The 22,995-nt window shown below is 38.4% G+C and overlaps 1 non-coding gene across 1 annotated transcript; it reads left to right on the plus strand.

The window, feature by feature from the left end:
• Nucleotides 1–21,966: 21,966 nt before the first annotated feature.
• On the plus strand, nucleotides 21,967–22,075 carry LOC148574727 (small nucleolar RNA R71). Its single transcript, XR_015905966.1, has one exon. It is a non-coding gene; the product is annotated as a small nucleolar RNA R71 (small nucleolar RNA).
• The last annotated feature ends 920 nt before the right edge of the window (nucleotides 22,076–22,995 follow it).

Genomic DNA, 22,995 nt, shown 5'->3' on the forward strand with positions numbered 1-22,995 from the left:
TCAACTTCTAATTTAATCTTCTCTATTTCAAATTCACTATGGTTTAATTAGATTCTAATTTTTTGTTAGTAATTTGGTTTAGTTAAACTACTTTTTGCTGTTAGGTTGATTTAGAGTAAAATTAGAACTTTTTTATTAGGATTTCACTTGGTTCATAGGTAATTAAGCATTCTATTGTGATTGTTGGGTTTGTAATTTGAATTTGTTTAGGGTTTGTAATTTAGTTTGATTAATATAGGTTAGATTCAATACATTAGGTTTTGAATTGTTCAAGTGTTTGGAATTTATTAATTTTGTTATTTTCTACATTAATGATTGTTTTGCTGAGAAATTATTGCTGAGATTATTTGTTAATTGTTTAATCTTAGTTTAATTTAGTTTAGATTTTGGTTAGAATTTCAATTTTAATTTTGAATCAGTTTCAAAGTTAGTTCAGGGTTAGTTTTATAATCTTAGTTGATTTAGGTTGATTAAGTTAGTTTAAATTTAATACATTAGGTCTTGAATTGTTAAAGTGTTTGGAATTGTCTAATTGTGTCAATTACTGCGTTGATCACTATTATTTGCAGACATGTCGACAGGTAGAGGTGTTACGGATCAGGCTGCCGGTCGTGGTGGTGCACGAAATTGACTCCGCAATATTCGCACAGATAGACCGGCAAGTGAACCGGGTCGTCCAAGTAATACCTCAGGTGAGTGAGAGTCGAATCCCACAGAGATTTTCGAATTAAGCAAGCAATGGCTACCTTATACATCTTAGTCAGGCGATTAGAAAAGAGGGTTGCTGTGAAAAACGCATAAAAGCAAAATAAATAAGGTATTACTGGATAGGTGTGAAATCAGTGATATGAGAACGGTTGAGGCTTCGGAGATGCTTCCTCCTTCTGGATCAACTTTTCTCACTGTCTACTTCAACTTCTAATGATTCATTCCATGGCAAGTTGTAGGTGATTAACGCCAGGGTCAGTGGTCGATTGATCTCTTCTGCTTCAGATCAAACGCCGATGTCAATGGTCATCCAATCTAAACGAAGGTGAAGCTCAAGCAGTCCAATCTCTGATGATCCTACTTAAAATGCCACAGACAAGGTCAAATCTTTCAGATTGGAGAATGACGCTTTATGATTCTAGCCTATACCACAAAGGCCCTAATCACCCCGTACCTCGACTGAACTGATGTCTCCAAGTCCCCAACGAAGTCGTGGATTAGCCGTCTAAGAGACGTATAATCAAGCTTGTGATTCAGTACTATCCCGTCAAGGACTCGCAAGAACCCATGTAGAATAGGGATGACGGTCAAGTTACACTCCCAATTCATTAGGATGAAGAACAAAGATACATCTTAGAATAGAATCAAGCATAGATTGAAATAGAACAATGATATTATTAATTCATAAGAATCAACAGACCTCCTAACCTTAACATAGGAGGTTCAATTGCTCATACTGTACAATAATGTTCGAAAGTAAAAGTGGGGGAAGAATATCTAAAGTTTTGGGTGATCTTCTCCTATATATACTAATCTAATAACTAGGAAGTACAAAAATATGATAGAATAGACTATAGGTGAGAAATCCATTCTTGGGCCCACTTAAGTTGAGTGCTTGGGCTGAGCTTGGCGTGTCTCCTTGTCCTATGACTCCTTTTGGGGTGTTGGACGCCAGCTTGCTTCCTTTTGGGCGTCCAACTCCAGCTTGCTCCCTTTTGGGCGTCTAACGCCAGATATGAGGGGAGAAGTAGGCGTTTAACACCAGTTTTGGACTGGCTCCTTCGAAGAAAAGCATAGACTATTATATATTGATGGAAATCTCTGGAAGTTAGCTTTCCAACGCCGTTGAGAACGCATCATTTGGACCTCTGTAGCTCCAAAAATGCTTGTTTGAATGCACGGAGGTCAGATCCTTACAGCATCTGCTACGCTTTCCTTGCCTCTGGATCGGACTTTGCCAAAACTCCTCAATTTCAGCCAGAATTTACCTGAAATCATATGAAAACACACAAAATCAAAGTAGAATTAAAAAATGTGAATTTTTCACTAAAATATATGAAAACACAATAAAACTTAAATAAAACATAAGTAAAATAATATGAAAATGATACCAAAAAGCGTATTAAATATCCACTTATCAGAACACCAAACTTAAACTGTTGCTTGTCCCCAAGCAACCAAAAACAAAGTAGGATCAGAAAGAAGAGAAGGATACAATAAATCTCGGAGTTTTTCAATAAAGCTTAGTTTCAATTGATGAACGAGGCTAGTAACCATTTACTTCTAAACAGTTTTGGCATCTCACTATCCTTTAAAGCTCAGAAGTGTTGGTGTCTTTAGGAATTCAGAATCCGGATGATATTATTGACTCTCTTAGTTTAGTTCTTTTTTTATTCTTGGACACAGCTTCTTTTAGAGCCTGGCTGTGACCCTAAGCGCTTTGTTTTCCAGTATTATCACCGGATACATAAACGCTACAGACACTTAACTGGGTGAACCCTTTTGGATTGTGATTCAGCTTTGCTAGAATCCCCAGCCACTGGTGTCCAAAGTTCTTAGGCACATTCTTTTGCTATTGGAATCACGACTTTAACTGCTTAATCTCAAGCTTTTCACTTGACACCTTCACACCACAAGCATTTAGTTAGGGGAGGAGCTCATTTGAACCTTTTAGGCCAAGATTTAGTTTCTTTAAACCCTCCTAACTATTGATGCTCAAAGCCTTGGATCCCTGCTCTTGCCTTTTAGTTTAAAGATCTATTAGCTTTTTCTTTTTCTTTTTTCTTTTTCTCTTTTTGTTCCTTTTTTCGTTTCTTTCTTTTTCTTTCTTTTTGCTGCTTTTTCTTGCTTCAAGAATCAATAATTGGATTTTTCAAATTACCAATAGTACTTCACCTTTTCCATCATTCTTTCAAGAACCAACCTTCTTTACTCTAACATCAAATATGCACTGTTTATTCATGCATTCAGAAAGTACAAGTAATGCCACCACATCAATTAGGTGGACTATTCTTATTATATAACTTGAGTTCATGCATCTTACTTCTCTTTTTCCAATAAAATTTTTCTTTTAAGTAAGGTAAAAAATGCATGGAATATTTCATAGCTTAAGACAAAACAAAGGATGATCATGCACTTAGAAACAGGAAACAAACAATGAAATACAATGGCAAACAGAAAGATAACATAAACAAAGGGGGATATGGAACGTGACCACCTTAGTGATGGCGGCTACTGCTTCATCTAGAGAATCCAATAGAGCGCTTAATTTCTTCTGTGTCACACCCCTGTCTCTGTTGCTCTTCCCTCATAGCTTTTTTATCTTCTCTTATTTCATGGAGGATGGTGGAATGCTCTTGGTATTCCATCCTCAGCTGATCCATGTTGGAGTTTAATTCTCCTAGAGAAGTATTCAGTTGATCCCAATAACCTTGGGGTGGAAAATACATCCCTTGAGGCATCTCAGAGATTTCTTGTTGAGGCAGCTCCACATGCTTTTGCTGTGGTTCATGTGCCAACTCTCTAACATACTCCATCCTTCTTTTAGTGATGGGCTTGTCCTCCTCAATGGGGATGTCTCCTTCTATGACAATTCCAGCTGAATTGCATAAGTGACATATAAGGTGAGGGAATGCCTACCTTGCTTGGGAGGAGGTCTTTTCTGCCACATTGTACATCTTTTGAGGTATCACCTCATATACCTCCACCTCATCCCCAAGCATGATGTAGTGAATCATGATGGCTCGGTCAATGGTTACTTCGGACCGGTTGCTAGTATGGATGATAGAGCGTTGGATGAATTCCAACCATCCTCTAGCTATGGGCTTAAGGTCAAGCCTTCTAAGTTGGATAGGCTTGCCATGAGCATCCCTTCTCCAATGTGCTCTTTCCACACAAATGTCTGAAAGGACTTAGTCCAGCCTTTGATCAAAATTGACTTTTCTAGTATAAGGGTGTGGGTCTCCTTGCATTAATGGTAGTTCGAGCGCCAACCTTACACTTTCCGGGCTAAAATCCAAGAGACGCCCTCGGACCATGGTGTACCAATTTTTGGGGTGTGGGTTCATACTAGTGTCATGATTTTTGGTAACCCACGCATTGGCATAAAACTCTTCTACCATTAAGATTCCAACTTCTGGGATAGGGTTGGTCAAAACTTCCCAACCTCTTCTCCAGATTTTTTGTTGGTTTCCGGGTACTCATTCTTTTTTAGCCTAAAGGGGACTTCAGGAATCACCTTCTTCTTTGCCACTACTTCATAGAAGTGGTCTTGATGAGCTTTAGTAAGGAATCTCTCCCTTTTCCAAGGTTCAGAGGCAGAAGCTATGGCTTTTCCTTTCCTCTTTCTAGAGAATTCTCCGACTTTGGGTGCCATAAGTGTGAATGGAAAGAAAAAAGTAAGGCTTTTCCAACACCAAACTTAAAAACTTTGTTCGTTCTCGAGCAAATAAGAATCCAAAGAAAGAATAGAATAGAAGAAGAAGAAGGAAAATAATGGAGATAGAGGGAGATAAGGATTCGGCCAAGTGGGGGGTGTATGGTGTATGAGGGTTGTGTATGTGTGGGTATTAAGCGGTGATATAGGGGTGATAAAAGCCAAAAGTAGGTTAGGAGTTTCACAAAATAGATTTTCGTTGCAAGTATAGCTCCGAACCAACAATTGACCTCAATCAAATTTTAATCCTAAAGATGTCACAATACAACACAAATTATATAAATCGAGAGTATTTAACTCCCGGGTCGTCTTCCCTAGGAGTTGCAAATGAAATGTTGTTATTATTGGCTATGAGGGATTTTTGGGGTTTTGGTTGAAAGATGCAAGAAATGTAAATTGAAAGTAATTAAACAAGCATGCAAGAAAATAAATGGAAAGCAAGTAAAGTAACAAAAATGGAAATTAAATGGTAAAAAGAACTCTTGGCAAGAATTGGGGAACTAAGGATTCCTATCCTAGTTGTGGACCACAAACATGGTAATTGTGTGGAATTAATCCTAATTAGTCAATCCTAACATCGATAATTAGTCAAAAGGACATAATTGATCTCAATCCACAAGTCCTTACCAACTCTATTAATGGGAGGCTTAGTGTTAGTGGAAACCAAATCAATTAACAATTCTCACACAATGTGGAATGGACATCCACCACTCAAGTTTACCCAATCACCCAATTTCCCAACCAAGAGTGTAAAAAACTAGGCAAAAATCCAACTAAGCATTTTATCAAACACTTGGAAGGCATAAAAACAAAGCATGGTAAAATAACAAGAAATAATAAATTCTACAACTACCAAGCAAGGAAAGTAAGAATAGCAACTCAATTCAACAATAAAAGAGCATGAAACATAAATTGCATTAAATGTAAATCAAAATAACAAGAGTGTTCATCAACATACAAAGTAACCAAAATGAGAAAATAACAAGATAAACTAAGAAAGTTAAGGCAATAGAACAAAGAAAAGTAGAAGAAACTAGATGAAAACAAGAATTAAAAAGAGAAATTACAAGAAAATTAAACTAAGAAATCCTAGTTCTAGAGAGAAGGGGGAGCTTCTCTCTCTAGAAAACAACCTACATAATGCTAAACTAACCCGAATTTCTCTCCCCCCTTCACATGGAATGAGGCCTCCTTTGATATAGCAAGAATCAGCTTCAGAGAGTCCCAAAACTGGGCTCTGGAGGCCCAGAAATCACCCCCAGCGATTTGCATTAATGAGGTCACGTGCTGGCTGTGACGCGTGCGCATGGGTCACGCGTACGCGTCGTCTAGAGTTTTCTTTCCACGCGTATACGTCATGTCACGCATACGCGTCGCCTTCGACGATGCACCTCTTCACGCGTGCGCGTCGGTCACGCGTGCGCGTCGGTCACGCGTGCGCATCGCTCTAAGCACTCAAAATCCTTGTTTTTCCATGAATTCTCCACTTTCCATACTTTTCTCTTCACTTCTTCCATCCAATACTTGCCTTATGAAACTGAAATCACTCAACAAATACATTAAGGCATCGAATAGAATGAAAGTGGAACAAAATTGATTAAATTAAGCACAAAATAGCATGTTTTCACAATTAAGCTCAATTTAGGGAGAAAACACAAAAATATACTATTTAGATGAATAAATGTGGGTTTATGTGATGAAATTCACTCAAATCAAACCAAAATATATCGTCAAATATGGATTCATCAATTCTTCCATACTTAAACCATAGCATGTCCTCATGCTAATCACAATCAAAGGAGAAGGATTAAGGGGGAAGCAATTTATTAAATGCACTACTTATATGCATGCAACTATACTAAATACTATTTATCTATATCTACACTATGGTTCCTATTGAGTTTGGCAAAAACAAACAAAAGAATCTCAATCAATCCAAAGTAGACACTTAGGGCCAAGACAAGAAAATATAGCAATATAATCAATTTCCTAAGATTTGATTTGAAATTTTCAAATTTTATTTCAATAACTTGCAAGAAAATATAAGATAAGTGATGGAATCATAGAATTGAGCAATTGAACCCATCACCGGATGTGTTTACACTCTAATCGCTCAGTGTTTAGGGCTTAATCACGCAATTCTCCTTTAATAATGTTTTCTAGGATTTGCTAGTCATCTAACAATCAACAAATACTTGATGAATGAATGTAAATATCATGAGGTCTTTGGAGGGTTGTAATGGGGCTAGGGTAAGGGTAGGGTTAATATGGTTAAGTGGGCTAGTAGATTGGATCTTTGAATAGCTCAATATCTCACCTAATCCTATATCAACCTATATGTACACAAAAGAGAACAACCTAACTTCCCATTCACCTCTTTTTCTCATATTCACTCATGCATCTTCTTTCTAATTCAACCACATATGCATCCTTTATTTACATTCTTATTGTCGTTTCTTTTTTTTCTTTTTCTTTTTCTTTTTTTTCCTTTTTTTTAATAAACAAAGTATGTACACCAAAAATAATTTTTTTATTTTATCATATAAGAGATATGCATATGTTTTAAGTAATGAATGCATGAGTGTTTACCCATTTTTTCAAATATTCTCAATGAACGTCCAAAGTAAACTAACTACCAATGTTTTCCAAAAATTTCCACACACTTGATTAACACACAATTTTCAACCCAAGCTAATCAAAGATACAATTTATGGACATAATGGTTTTTTGCTTAGGGCAAAAGATGTCCTTAAAATTAGAACAAAAGGGAATTACCAAGGCTTAAAAGTGGTTTACAAAGGTAGATGCAAGGGTTTGCCATATGGGTTAGTGAGTTCAATTCAAAAATGGCATCAATCATACTAAATGCATTCAAAACAACAAATATAGGACATATAGACTAAAGCAAATCTAGGATCACAATCAAAAAAGAAGTATAACACACAAGAACAAAATTTGTGGTTGAAAATGTGCAACCACACAATTAAAGCTCAAATCTCACTAGGTATTTTGTTCAAGCTCTTTTCTATGTTCCATAACAATACTTCAAGCAAGTTCAAAAATAAGTTTTTAAATCTAATCAATGGAATGCCCTAAAAGGGATTTCTTGAAAATTATTTGTTGTTTTAACCAAACTTATTTCATATACTAGGTAACATGCAAGTATTTACTACAATAAAACTAGAAGCAAGATATATACAAGCAAACTAAGCAAAGTATAATGTAATAAAATATCAACAAATATTCACAAGAAAGCATAACTACTAAAAACTAAAGAATAATGCGAAGTGTTGAGAAAGGAAAATTTACACCCTAAAAATTGTGAATCTTCCCCCACACTTAAACGCTGCACGGTCCTCCGTGTATGCACTCAATCCGGGGGTAAAAAGATGTGAAGCTCCACCTTCAGCTGGTGGGCACTAGGGCTTCGGGTTGCTGTATAAACACATAAACAACAATTGAGGAAGAAGTTATATGTGTGTGGTATGATAAAACACAATGTGCATATTCTAAATGCACACGGTTTAGAACATAACACATTGGTCAGTTAAAAAGGTAATCACATAATCAACAGAAAAAGCATATTCCTCAATCAAGTAGTCCTAGGTTGCAAGTAAAGAATAAGGAAGAGATAAGGCATAAACAAACCTAGGTGACTACAACTAAAGTGAATTGAACATATGAGATATTGGATATTGATGTTATGCAAGTGAAAGTGCAAGATAAATAGAAAATGGCACAATCAACAATAACTAATCCAATAAAGAAAGAAAAACTACTTACTCATCACGAAAAATAATGAAGTACACACATGGTAAAGGTACTTGTTGCAAAAAGTGAAAAATTTGGTAAGAATCAAGTTAAGTCACTCAAACAAATACAAAGCATTAACAAGAAATAAGTACCGGACATGTGATGAATTTGATATGAAAATCATGATGAACAAGTAATTACAACTCAATTCACTAAAGTAAAAGTGCACAATTCAAAATGCCACAAAAGGATATAGTCTAACCCACATGGTCGCGACAACATATGAATTAAACTCAAAATTCAATTAGGCAATCAAATAAAGACTTAATGCTCAGTGCACATATTCATAAAAAATAATGAAGCCAAGATTTAAGCAAGAAGTAACTGATGAATTGATTTTTGATGGTATAGAAATTCACAAATGAATTCTCGTTGCAAGTATAGTTTCTAAACCAACAATAATCCTTTCATACAAAAATTTTGTTTGTCACAAGTAACAAACCCCTAATAATCCTAATAACCAAAGTATTTAAACCTCGGGTCGTCTCTCAAAGGAATTGCAGAGTAGTGTTCTTGTTATTGGTTATGAGTTTGTTTATTTCTGGAGGCCCAGAAATCACCCCCAGTGATTTGCATTAATGAGGTCACGTACTGGCTGTGACGCATACGCATGGATCACACGTACGCGTCGTCTGGAGTTTTCTTTTCACACGTGCGCGTCGGTTACGCGTGCACGTCGCTCTAAGCACTCGAAACCCTTGTTTTTCCATGAATTCTCCACTTTGCATGCTTTTCTCTTTACTTCTTCCATCCAATACTTGCCTTATAAAACTGAAATCACTCAACAAATACATCAAGGCATCAAATGGAATAAAAGTGGAATAAAATTCATTAAATTAAGCACAAAATAGCATGTTTTCACAATTAAGCTCAATTTAGGGAGAAAACACAAAAGTATGCTATTTAGATGAATAAATGTGGGTTTATGTGATGAAATCCACTCAAATAAAACCAAAATATATCGTGAAATATGGATTCATTAATGGGGTATTTATAGGGGGGTTTGTATTAGGGTTTGCTAATGGGGTGGGGTAATTGGGAGGGAAATATTTTGAATTTGAAGTGGGTAGGGTTGGTGAGAATGGTTGGATAGTAGTGATGAAGGTTTTGGGAAGAGAGAAAGGTGATGTGGATGTGATTGGTTGAGGGTGTATGGGGAAGAGTGTGTATGAAGAAGAGGGAAAGTAAGAGAGAGAAGAATGTAGGGTAGGTGGAGATTCTGTGAGACCCACTGATCCTGAGAGGCTAGGAAATTCGAATTCCCTACCCCTTGTGGGCATTGAATGCCCAGCCCTTGCTCCCTGACCGGCGTTCAACGCCAGCTTCTCGTTCCTGCTTGGGCATTGAACGCCCAGCCTCCGCTCCATGGCTAGCGTTCAATGCCAGCTTCCTGCTCTATCTTGGGCGTTGAATGCCCTATAGGGACTCCTCCCTTGGCGTTCAACGCCAACTTCCTCACCCTATTGGGGCGTTGAGCGCCCCTCTTGCCTCCTTGTCTGGCGTTCAACGTCAACAAGGGGTATAGTCTAGGGTGTTCTGCTTCCATATTTGAACGTCTCTGTCTCTTTTCTGACTATCGCACATGATCACAAACTTTAAAAAGGAAACAATAATGAAAATAAACTGATATTAGATAAATAAGCTTAAAGAAAAACATGAAGACTCTAGTTGTGGTTGAGTTGCCTCCCAACAAGCGCTTCTTTAACACCACTAGCTTGATAGTTAGCTCCTTTACGGAGATGGATAGGGGCTCAGAAGGTCACCCCTTACAATGAACTTCTTCCCTGTGCTCTCATGGATAAGCTCCACGTGTTCCAGAGACAAGACCTTGTTCACAGTATGCGGAATCACTGGGCTGTCTGTGAAGAAGACCCTCATGCCAAGTGAGAGTCCTTCAGTGGGGATTTATTTATCCCTCCAGCCTTTAGGTACCTTCTTCTTAGTACCTTTATTCTCAGTGATTGATGATGGTTCCTCAATACCAAACTTATATTTGGTGCTTAGGGGCTCTATATAGCTCTGCACTGAGAGAGAGAGAGAGAGAGGGTTGGAACACTAAGTGTTGCACAGTTGCCTCTCCCTTAGGGAAGGAGTTCAGTTTGGGCATATTGAATAAGATGTGATCCTTCCATACTTGCAGGACTAGCTCTCCCTTTGCCACATCAATTATGGCATTGGCTGTACCCAGAAAAGGTCTTCCAAGGATGATGGATTCATCCTCGTCCTCTCCAGTATTGATAAACCCATATTTTATGATATAATTTGTGCTCAAATTGAGTGTTTCTATCAATTCTTCACCCACTTATTCATGTAAATTACATGGTTTTACTATTCCTTCCTTATTTTATGATATATGTGAAAAACATGCTTCATATGCTTTAAAAATATTAATTTTAATTACCCTTTATTACCATTCGATGCCGTGATTTATGTGTTAAGTATTTTCAGATCTCATAGGGTAGGAATGGCTTAAAGGACAAAAAGGAAACATACAAAAATGGAAGGAAAGCACAAAAATGGAGTTTTGAAGAAAAGGGCAGCGACGCGAACGCGTGCCTAGCGTGAAATGGCAGCGATGCGTACACATGGACGACGCGAACGCGCGCCTTGAGCAGAACGCAATTGACGCGAACGCGTGATAGACGCGACATACAAGAATCTGCAAAAAATGCCCCCAGCGATTTCTGGACCCTTTTCGGCCCAAATCCAAGTCAGAAACACAGAATATAAGCCAGAGAATGAAGGAATCAAAGAGAACAGAGGAGAATAGGACGGAACAACTTAGTGATAGAATATAGATAATTTTAGGATTAGATGTAGTTTTAGAGAGAGAGGTTCTCTCCTCTCTCTTAGGATTAGGATTTAGGATTTCTATTATGTTTAAGCTATGATCTCTTCAATCACAGGTTCAATATTTCTTTAATTTTTATTTTCTACTTTTATTTATTCCATTACTTTAATTGTCATTTATCTTTTCATTATTGATTTACAAACTTTCCATGTTATGATTTGAATTTATGTTTAAATGCAATTTGAGGTATTTCAGATTAATGATTATTTTATTTATGATGCTTTCAATTCAATTTAGATTTATTTTCCCCTTTTGGCTTTGGTTAAGTAATTAGCAACACTTGAGTTATCAAACTCAGCTGTTGATTGAAATTAGAATTCTCTGCTGGTTAATTTGTATTCCAATAACTCTAATCTTTCCATAAGAGTTGACTAGGACTTGAGGATCAAATTAGTTAGTCCGCTTAACTCTCTTTTGTTTAGCAAGGGTTAATTAAAGTGGGAGCAGAATCCAATTCTCATCACACCTGATAAGGATAACTATGATAGGATTTCCAGTTTTCATACCTTGCCAAGAGTTTTCTTTATAATTATTAATTTATTTTTCTTGTCATTTAAATTACTTGTTCTTTATGTAAAAAAAACCCAAAAATATATCTTTTTACATAACCAATAATAAATCATACTGCCCTGCAATTCCTTGAGAAGACGACCCGAGGTTTAAATACTTCGGTTATAAATTTATTTGGGTTTGCTTAAGTGACAACCAAACTTTTGTACGAAAGGAATTCTTGTCGGTCTAGAAGCTATACTTACAACGGAAATTTATTTGCGAAAATTCTAGATCGCGCGAGAGTTTCGTTCATCAAAATGGTACCGTTGCCGGGGAATTGCAACTGTGTGCCTTATTATTGGTTATTGTAAATATTTTCTTTTACCTGTTTATTCGTTTTAATTTTCGTTTTATTTTAATTTTTTTATTAGTCACTATGAGTTCTCACCCCCGCCGCTTTGAGTTTGGTTCTAATAATGTTGAAAGGAATAGAAGCTATAACAGGAACATGCATCAAGGTCAAAACAATCAAAGATGGACGGAGCCACGAGGATCTGATAAACCCTTTAGGCAACAACACCTTCCAAACTACCATGGACGACGACCATTCAACAATGCATGTCGAGACAACAGTTATAGTGGACCATTTCGTGACAACCATCACCCACCAATTTACTACAGTCAAGAGCCATTCCGAGGTGCATACCAAGATGATAGATATGGTGGACCCCCTTGTAATTACCAACAAGTCCCGTCATATGCCTACAAACCACCTCCTCAACACAGCTTTGAACCACCACACTCACAAGCCAACTACCACCATTCACCTCCATATGACCCTAACCCTTATCCACCCTAATTCCAACCCAATTACTCCCAAGAACCACCACCTCCCTATGCACCATGTCCATATCCATCACCCCAAGAATCAAGGGAGCAACTCAAGGAAACATTTGAAAAATTTCATGCCACACTTCACTAATTGAATCAAGCGATAAATCGACTGCCTTCCCGATGTTTAGACATTCTAGGAACCCCCATGGATTCATGTGGACAATCTAATGAAGAACGTAGCATGAAGGAGATACTAGAAACTCCAATGGATAGTAAAGAGCATGATTTTGTACTGGAACAAGTAGAGGAAGCTGAAATTGTCGAAGAAGAAGAATTGGTTGAAGACTTAGGAGACGCTGAACCTCCATGGGAATCCAGAATTGAGGAGAATTCCGTCAAGAAATTTGCAATTGATGCTAAGGAGGATAGTGCACAACCCCCAAAGCAGGAATCTTCTGAAGAGCTGGACGGAACAACTCCAGAGGCGAGTTTCCTTGACAATGATAATGAGTCAAGTCCTCATAGTAATGAACTTGCATCCGCAAGTGAATTCTTTGAGATGGAAGAATCTTCCCCAAGTGAATACGAAGATGATGCGAAGGTAGACTTTTCGCAACCTCCAACCTATGATTTGAGTGATGAGAAAGATATCGAAGACTTAGATCAAGATGTGGTTGAAATTAAAGAAGTTCACAAGGAAGTGGAGGAATTCACAGAAGAACACAAGGGAGTAGAGCTTGCAAAACCACTGAAAACACATATCCCGAGGCCATTACCACCCAATACAAAATTCAAGTGGGTAAAATCCTTAGCCTTTATCTTTATTTTTCTACTTGAATATGGTTTGCTTCAAACAGATGGCCAGCTTGGAGCTCTTTGCGGCTTTAAGAGTAAAAGGGAAATGGTTCGTACTCAGAGCTGGTATGCAAGATTCAATAAGGTTCCACGCTTCAATCTAAAGTGTAAGGATTGGTTTTGAGTTCAATTGAATGGGTCTCGGAAAATATTTGGTCATCTTGGTGAGAATACAACTTCCAAACCGCCCGGCTAGAAAAATATAGATCGAGACAAAGGCGGATATAAAAGCAAGATTTGGGATCCTGGAATCTATTCTGACATTCAACACCCCGGGAACCTGAAAACCTATTTGAATTTACTCAAAGGCTTCACATGCCTAGTTTGGGACCCCGGAGGCTGTTGGAATTCCAAACACTGGTGGAGATTTTTGGATGAATTCAAGCACAAGCCACCATAACAGGAAGCTCAGCAAATATCCAACTTAAGGACTTTAACTAAAAGTGCTAGGTGGGAGACAACCCACCGTGGTATGATCGTTTCTTTTTCAGTTTTATTTCGTTTTGTTTGTTTTTGAGTTTTATTTTATTCTATTTTTATTGAACCTGGGATTATCCATAACATCCATGTTAGCACTACATCTGGCATATTGCATACTGCATAATTGCATCAAAAAAAAAAATCACCCCACGCGAGCGCGCAGGCCACGCGTGGGCGTCGATCAGTAATCGGCGTAAAGATCCAACGCCCAAAAAGTTGGGCTGGAATCGTGCGACTGGTATGCCTTTAGCACAAATTGGCCCACGCATTCGCGTCCCTGACACGAACGCGTCACTTGCACTACGCACATCCCACGCAAAAGCGTGAGCGACGCGTACGCGTCGCATGGATTTTAGGGAACCTCATGGAAACAGAGAGTTGCGCCAAAACAACGCTGGAATCATGCGTTTAGCATAATTCTGAGCGATGCGTTCATGTGCCCCATGCGTACGCGTCACTTTCACTATCCCACAATCATGCGATCGCGTCAATGACGTGTTCGCGTCAGAGCACTTTTTGCCCCAAACATGCGATCACGTACTCCACGCGTTCGCGTGGATTCAAATTCACTAACACCAACCCACGCGAAACCCTACCCTATTCGCGTCCCCAAACCCCTCCCCCCCCCCCTCTGCACTCTCCCGTCTCCCATCCCCCAACCACCACCACTCCCAGCCGCCCAACTCCGACCGCCGCGCCAAACCACACCCACCGCCGCACCACACCGCTGACCCCCCTCCTTCTTCTTCTTTCCTCTCTTCTCGTCCCTCCCCTTCTCCTTTCTTCCCCCTTCCCCCTTCCCTCCACAACCCCGACCCCACAGCCGCCACCGAACCACCACCATCCCCACCCAGAACCACCCACCACCCACCACGCCACCCAACCCCCCTCACCTCTTCTCCTCAACCCTTTTCCACCCACAACCACCAAACCACCCCTGCCTCCACCTCGGACCGCCGCCGCGCCGCCACCCATCGCCGCCGCGTCACCACCACCACCACCACACTTCCACCGTCTCTCTGTTCCATACATTTGTTCCTCTACACACCAGGTTTCGCCAAACTGCGATTCTTCTTTTCGATTAGTTAGTTAGTTTTTCAATTCTTGTTCGAACTAAGATAGTTAGAGATGCATGTTGTAGTGGATTTTAGGTGGTTAGGTAGCTAGGATGTGGTTAGTAGATTTAGACCTGATAATTGCACCATTCCTGCTACCTGTTTTTATCTGATACGCAATTCTGAATTTGCTGTGATGATGTGCTGTTCATATGTTATTCTTTCATGTTGATGTTGCTGTTAAACTGTTCTTTAATGTTCTTGCTATTTGTTAATCTTTTCAGCACTATTTAATTTTATGTGAACTGATTTTTCCTGCTATTTACTACCCGGGAACATCCAATTTTAGCCGGAATGATGCCCAATTTTCTGTAAAATTATGGTTTAATCTACCCCCATTCATATATTGGTTTGGAAATTCAGTATTTTGTATTACTTGGCTACAACCAAACCAATTCATGAATGCACGGGCTAGCATTCTTATTCCTTTTGGTTCCCTGAGTAATAAATTGCCTATTGATGATTTCATTCTCATTTTACACTTACCTTATCTATAGGAATTCTCATCAATAAACTGCAATCCTTGCTTGAATATGAGTTGATTGTTCTTCAAGTTTGTGAATTTCTTGGTAACTAGGAAAACCATTCTCATGTCACTCACTTTAACTTCCTTTTTAACTCCTAACCAGTTTAGCTTTCTAACTTCTCTTTTGGTTTTTACCTAACTACTTTAACTTTCTAACTCAAGGCATGATTACTATTTTTTTCCTAATTAACTTGAATTCCACTTCTATTATATTTTGGATTGTGATTTTTACTCTCAGACTTTTAACTCGAATACAATCCAAAATGTATATATATTTAACTCATTTACTGCTTCTATTGCTCTTTTTGCCTTTATGCTTACATTGACTAAACTCTACTTGCCTACTTGTTTTCCTGCTTTAGTTCTTCAATTACATCCTGCTACTTCTGCTTTTCAGGATGTCTGATCCCAAAAGTAAGGGAAAAGGCAAGGCAACTACAGGCAAACAGAAAAGAGGAGAATCTTCTACCTCTATCCTATATATCCTTCACGATGATTCCTGGCGGGAAAAGAACTTTACCCTACAGGAAAAGGCCGACCAGCTCCTCACTGCCACAGATCAAGTCAAATTTGCAAACAGATACTGTGAGCTAAAGTATCCAGTGTTTGCCACTTTCAGGAACCTCTACCTGAAAAGAACTCTTAAAATTCCAGAAGAACTCATCCAGTACACTTCCGAATAGATAAAACAAAGAGGTTGGTTCTTCTTGAAAAGAAACTTGACAGAGGTCAATGCATCCTGGGTCAGAAAATTTTACTGTAACTATTTCAAGACTTCCCTGGATGTAGTGCACCTCAGAGGAAAATAGATTTTAGTCACTGAGGAAGCTATTGAGGATATCCTTCAGCTTCAGCCTAAGTCAGATCAGTCTGACGGTTACCAAAAGGCTGAAGACGATATGAGATACATGAGATTTGACTGGGATGCAGTCAAGCAGAGAATAGCCCTTGATCCTACTACCCCATGGGTCATGGGAAAGAATACAGTGATGCCTAAGGGAATCAAGCTGATATATTTGAATGATGAGACTCGGCTTTGGCAGCAGATCCTGAGTAATTACATTATGCCGAGCACTCATGAGACAGAGGTGCTCGCTGCTATGATCACCCTCATCTGGTGTGTGATGGAGGGTAAGGACCTGTATCTTCCACGTTTTATCAGGTATTATATGGTCAGGGTCCATGTCAGAGGCACTCTCCCTTTCCCTTATCTGATCACCCAGCTAGGCCACCGAGCTGACGTGCCTTGGGAGCTTGCTGATGAGAAGCCAACTGCTGCAGACTGCAAGAAGATCATACCTCACAACAGGAAATTCCAAGCCTTGGGTTATAGGCCGCCTTTCCTTATTGCTTCTGCTGAGACAACCACATCTTCAGCTGCCCCGTCTGCATCCACTGCTGCACCAGCTCCATCCACTGCACGTCCACCTGCTCCTGAGCCCATTTATCATCTCGTGCACACCGACTCTTCGCACGCCTGGATCGTATGGAGCGTCACAACAAGCGACGCTATGAGCACCTAAAGTTGATGATCCGATCCGGCAGCGACATCTCCTCCGAGCCTGACACTGCTTCTGATCAATCTGAGGATGAGGCACATGCAGAGGCTGAGCAGGCTGCGCCACACCATGAGGAGCCCCACCAGATCCAGGCCGCAGATTTGGAGATTCCTCTACAGACAGAGCCTCCGCTACAGCAGGCAGACCCTTTGACACTCATCTAGACTGCAGATCCTCAGCTCACCACAGAGACACCTACTGCCTATCCTTCCGGAGATGACACTTCTTCACACCCAGCTTGACTGAGCATCGAGGACGATGCTATTATTTAAGTGTGGGGAGGTCACCATCTCCGGCGTACTTTATTTTGGTGAACCACTTTTCAGACTCTCTTTATCCTATTTTGCTTAATTTTCTGTATTTTTATTTTTATTTTTATCTTTTAGTACTTGCACATTTCTTTTTTGCTGTATTTTCACTTTATTTCTACATTTTGCACTTTAGTTTATATATATCTTAGATATTTAGTTTAGTTTGCACTTTTAGTTTATTAAGTTGTGATATAGAAAATATGGATTAATTAGTTTAGTTTACCCTTTTAGCATACAATAATTTGGATTAATTGAAAATAAAAAGAGTAAACTAGTAACTTTAGGATAACAGAATCACAATAATCCACACACTGTATATATATATATATATATATATATATATATATATATATATATATATATATATGTGAGTTAGTTAACAACATTTTTCAAGGAAGAAAACTAAGATTTTAAAGAGCCACCCTAAGATTCACATTGAGAATAATGGGAACCCTTGATTTCTAATTGCATGACATACATAACTGATATATGGTTTTTGAGCCAGAGAACACACAACCTGTAAGTTTTTTAGCTTAATTGTATGGTTATATTCAACCATAAATTTCATTCCTGTGTGTTTCGCACTTCTTTTCTATGCTTGTAATCTTTACTTTGTTTCAATCTATATGTCCAATATAGAATATAGTTACATACCAAGAGATTATTGAGGCCATCATTTGAATTTTTCCTCACTTATCCCAAATAAGCTTACCTTTTACGTCACCCTTGTTAGCCCCCTTGAGCCTTTTAAATCCCCTCTTATTCTATGACCACATTACTAGCCTTAAGCAGAAAAATAAATTAAAAAATCCCAAGTTGAATCCTTGATTAGCTTAAGATAGAAATTGTGATGCACACCAAGTGTGGGAAAATGCGAAAACATGGGTTGATAGGAAAGGATTAATTCAATAAAATAATAAGGATTTTGGGAGCATGCTCACGTAAAACAAATTTAAATTAAAAAACCATGTGTATTAATATATGTTCTGTTTATGTTTCAAAAAAAATTTTTTTTTTAACAAATAACGGGACAAAATTACCCCAATAATAAGCTTAGTGAAGAAATCAATGCACATAAGGTGAAAATCAAAGTAAAGTTAGTACATAAGTATGTAATAAAAATGGTGGAAAAATTGGGGTAGCTAGGTAAAGCATTTTAAATTATATAAAGTATGTATATGTTAGGTGAGATCTTAGACTAATCAAGGATTCACTTTGTTAGCTCACTTAGCCTTATATATATACCATTACCCTTACCTTAGCCCCATTACAACCTTGAGAAAGACCTCATGATTTTTGTATGTCTACATTCAATATTTGTTGATTGGTTAGATGAAGAACAAAGTTTTAGAAAGCGGGAATAGAAAAGAATAGAGTGATTAACCCCAAACACTGAGTGATTAGAGAGTAAACACAAATCCAGTGATGGTTCAATAGCTCATCACCATATATCTCTGCTTAATTGTTAATTGTCTTGCAAGCTTGTGAAATATTTTAACCCAACTCAATTGTGACAATGCTTTAACATGATTTAGGTTTGGCTATACATATATAATTCCTTGAAAATATGAATCAAATTAACCACATGTAAGCTCTATATATATATAGGTGGATGATAATTAAAATTGCATGATTCATGTAGGTAGCTTGCATTTAGAATAGATTGCATTGCATGAGATTCCACCATTCTAACTTTACCCTTTTTCTTGGATTTAGCATGAGGACATGCTATTGTTTAAGTGTGGGGAGGTTGATAAACCCATATTTTATAATATAATTTATGCTCAAATTGAGTGTTTCTATCAATTCTTCACCCACTTATTCATGTAAATTACATGGTTTTACTATTCCTTCCTTATTTTATGATATATGTGAAAAACATGCTTCCTATGCTTTAAAAAAATAATTTTAATTACCCTTTATTACCATTCGATGCCGTGATTTGTGTGTTAAGTATTTTCAGATCTCATAGGGCAGGAATGGCTTAAAGGACAAAAAGGAAACATACAAAAATGGAAGGAAAGCACAAAAATGGAGTTTTGAAGAAAAGGGCAGCGACGCGAACGCATGGACGACGCGAACGCGTGCCTAGCGCAAAATGGCAACGACGCGTATGCGTGGACGACGCGAACACGCGCCTTGAGCAGAACGCAATTGACGCGAACGCGTGACAAGCGCCACGTACAAGAATCTGCAGAAAACGCCCCCAACGATTTCTGGACCCTTTTTCGGCCCAAATCCAAGTCAGAAACACAGAATATAAGCCAGAGAATGAAGGAATCAAAGAGAACAGAGGAGAATAGGACGGAATAACTTAGTGATAGAATATAGATAATTTTAGGATTAGATGTAGTTTTAGAGAGAGAGGTTCTCTCCTCTCTCTTAGGATTAGGATTTAGGATTTCTATTATGTTTAAGCTATGATCTCTTCAATCACAGGTTCAATATTTCTTTAATTTATTTTCTACTTTTATTTATTCCATTACTTTAATTGTCATTTATCTTTTCATTATTCATTTACAAACTTTCCATGTTATGATTTGAATTTATGTTTAAATGCAATTTGAGGTATTTCAGATTAATGATTGTTTTATTTATGATGCTTTCAATTCAATTTAGATTTATTTTCCCCTTTTGGCTTTGGTTAAGTAATTAGCAACACTTGAGTTATCAAACTCAGCTGTTGATTGAAATTGGAATTCTCTGCTGGTTAATTTGTATTCCAATAACTCTAGTCTTTTCATAGGAGTTGACTAGGACTTGAGGATCAAATTAGTTAGTCCACTTAACTCTCCTTTGTTTAGCAAGGGTTAATTAAAGTGGGAGCAGAATCCAATTCTCATCACACCTGATAAGGATAACTAGGATAGGATTTCCAGTTTTCATACCTTGCCAAGAGTTTTCTTTATAATTATTAATTTATTTTTCTTGTCATTTAAATTACTTGTTCCTTATTTTAAAAAAACCCAAAAATATATCTTTCTACATAACCAATAATAAATCATACTGCCCTGCAATTCCTTGAGAAAACGACCCGAGGTTTAAATACTTCGGTTATAAATTTATTTGGGTTTGCTTAAGTGACAACCAAACTTTTGTACGAAAGAAATTCTCGTCAGTCTAGAAGCTATACTTACAACGGGAATTTATTTGCAAAAATTCTAGATCACGCGAGAGTTTCATTCGTCAAGTATCTAAGATGATAAAATCTGTAGGGATGTAAAGGTCTTCAACCTTCACTAAAACATCCTCTACCAGGCCATATGCCCTTTTTAGTGACTTGTCTGCCATCTCCAATGAGATCTTGGTAGTTTGCATCTCAAAGATTCCCAGCCTCTCCATTACAGAGAGAGGCATGAGGTTTATGCTTGACCCTAGGTCACACAAAGCCTTCTCAAAAGTAGTTGTTCCTATGGTGCAAGGGATTAGGAAGCGTCCGGGATCTGGCAGCTTCTGAGGAAGTTTCTTCCGAACCAAGGCATTAAGTTCCTTGCTGAGCACTAGAGGTTCTTCCTCCAATTTATTTGTTCCAAATAATTTGGCATTTAGCGTCATTAGAATCCCTAGGTACTGAGCAATTTGCTCTTCCCTAGTTTCTTCTTCCTCATCAGAAGAGGAGTATTCTTTAGATTCTATAATCTTCAACCAAGCATTCAAGGGAACCTCTATGGTCTCCTCATGAGTTCTAGTTTCTTTTAGTTCTTCAACAAGGGAGTCCTTAGTGGGCGTTGAACGCCCATCTACTCCTATGGTGGCGTTCAATGCCAGGGGTTGTCCCTTTTTGGGCGTTGAACGCCCAGTCTCTACTCCATTGCTGGCGTTCAACGCCTCCCACTGCTCCTCTTAGGGCGTTGAATGCCCAGCTTCTCCCTTGCTGGCGTTCAACGCCATCTTCTCCTCTTTAGTTTCGGCCTCAACTTCTACAGTGATGGCCTTGCACTCTTCTATTGGGTTCACTTCAGTGTTACTAGAAAGAGTGTTAGGAGGAATCTCAGGGATTTTCTTACTCAGCTGACCAATCTGTACCTCTAAATTCTTGATGGAGGATTTTGTTTTAGTGATGAAACTATGAGTGGTCTTAGAGAGATTGGAGACTATTGTGGCTAGGTCAGAGAGGCTCTGCCTAGGAGTCTCCATCTGTTGCTGAAAAGACAGGAATGGCTTATTACTAAACCTATTCTGGTTTCTTCCACCTTGATTATTATTGAAGCCTTGCTGAGGCATCTGTTGATCCCTTCATGAAAAGTTGGGATGATTTCTCCATGATGAGTTATAGGTGTTTCCATAAGGCTCATTATTGGAATTTTCTGAGGAATTTCCCAAATAGTTAACCTCATCCATCATGGGTTGACCTGGATCGTATGCATCTCCTTCATAGGAGGCTTCTTGAGTGCTGTCAGCTGCAGCTTGTGATCCAGTCAGATGCTGAGAGATCATGTTGACCTGTTGGTTCAGGATCTTGTTTTGAGCCAATATGGCATTCAGAGTGTCAATCTCCAAGACTCCTCTCTTTTGAGCTACCCCATTACTTACAGGTTTTCTCTCAAAAAGTGTACATGAATTAGTTGTTAGCAACTATGTCAATGAGTTCCTGTGCCTCTTCAGGTATTTTCTTCAAGTGGAGTGAACCACCAGCAGAGTGGTCCAATGCCATCTTGGACATCTCAGAAAGACCATCATAAAAGATATCTAACATGGTCCAATCTGAAATCATGTTAGGAGGGCACTTTCTGATTAATTGCTTGTACCTCTCCCAGGCCTCATAGAGAGATTCACCCTCTTTTTGTCTGAAAGTCTGAACTTCCACCCTAAGCCTCTTCAGCTTCTGAGATGGGAATAACTTAGTCGAGAAGGCATTGACCACCTTTTCCCAAGAGTCTAGGCTTTCCTTAGGCTGAGAATCCAGCCATAACCTAGCTCTGTCCCTTACAGCAAAGGGGAAAAGCATAAGCTTATAGATTTCAGGATCCACTCTATTAGTCTTGACAGTATCACAGATCTGTAAGAAATCAGAGATGAATCTGTTGGGATCTTCCTGTGGAAGTCCATGAAACTGGCAGTTCTGTTGAACTAAAGTGACCAGTTGAGGCTTTAGCTCAAAGTTATTTGCACCAATGGCAGGTATAGAGATGCTGCTTCCATAGAAGTCAGAAGTGGGTGTAGTAAAGTCACCTAGGACCTTCCTTGCATCTCCTCCACCATTAGGATTGGCTGCCATGTTTGTATTTTCAGCTTCTTGTTCGAAAATCTCTGTGAGGTTTCCTCCGGAGTGTTGTGCTCTTACTTGTTGTAAACGCCTCCTCAGAGTCCTCTCAGGTTCAAGGTCAGGATCAAAGAGAGGTTCTTTATCTCTGTTTTTGCTCATAAACAAGAAGGAAGAATGCAAGAAGAAAAGAAGAAAATGATTCTCTATGTTAGAGTATAAAGGTCCTTTGAAAGGGTTAGAAGAGAAGAAAAGAAAAGAAAGATATCTTTTAAATTAAAAGAGTTTTTGCAAAATAAATAGAAAAAGAAATTTTTTGAAAATAGACGAGAGAGAAAGAGGTAAGAATTTTTGAAAAAGAAGAGAGAGAGAAGTAGAAAGTTTTCAAAAATAGAAGAGAGAGAAAGAAGAATTAGAGAGATACCAAACTTTCAAAATTAGAATAAGATAAAACAAGTAACTAACCAACTAACAAGAATTGAAAATAAATTAAAATATTTGATTTTGAAATTTAATTTTAAAAGGGGGTACAT

Source organism: Arachis ipaensis, chromosome B2 (genome assembly GCF_059453495.1).
Source record: "Arachis ipaensis isolate K30076 ecotype BB chromosome B2, ASM5945349v1, whole genome shotgun sequence".
NCBI lineage: Eukaryota > Viridiplantae > Streptophyta > Magnoliopsida > Fabales > Fabaceae > Arachis > Arachis ipaensis.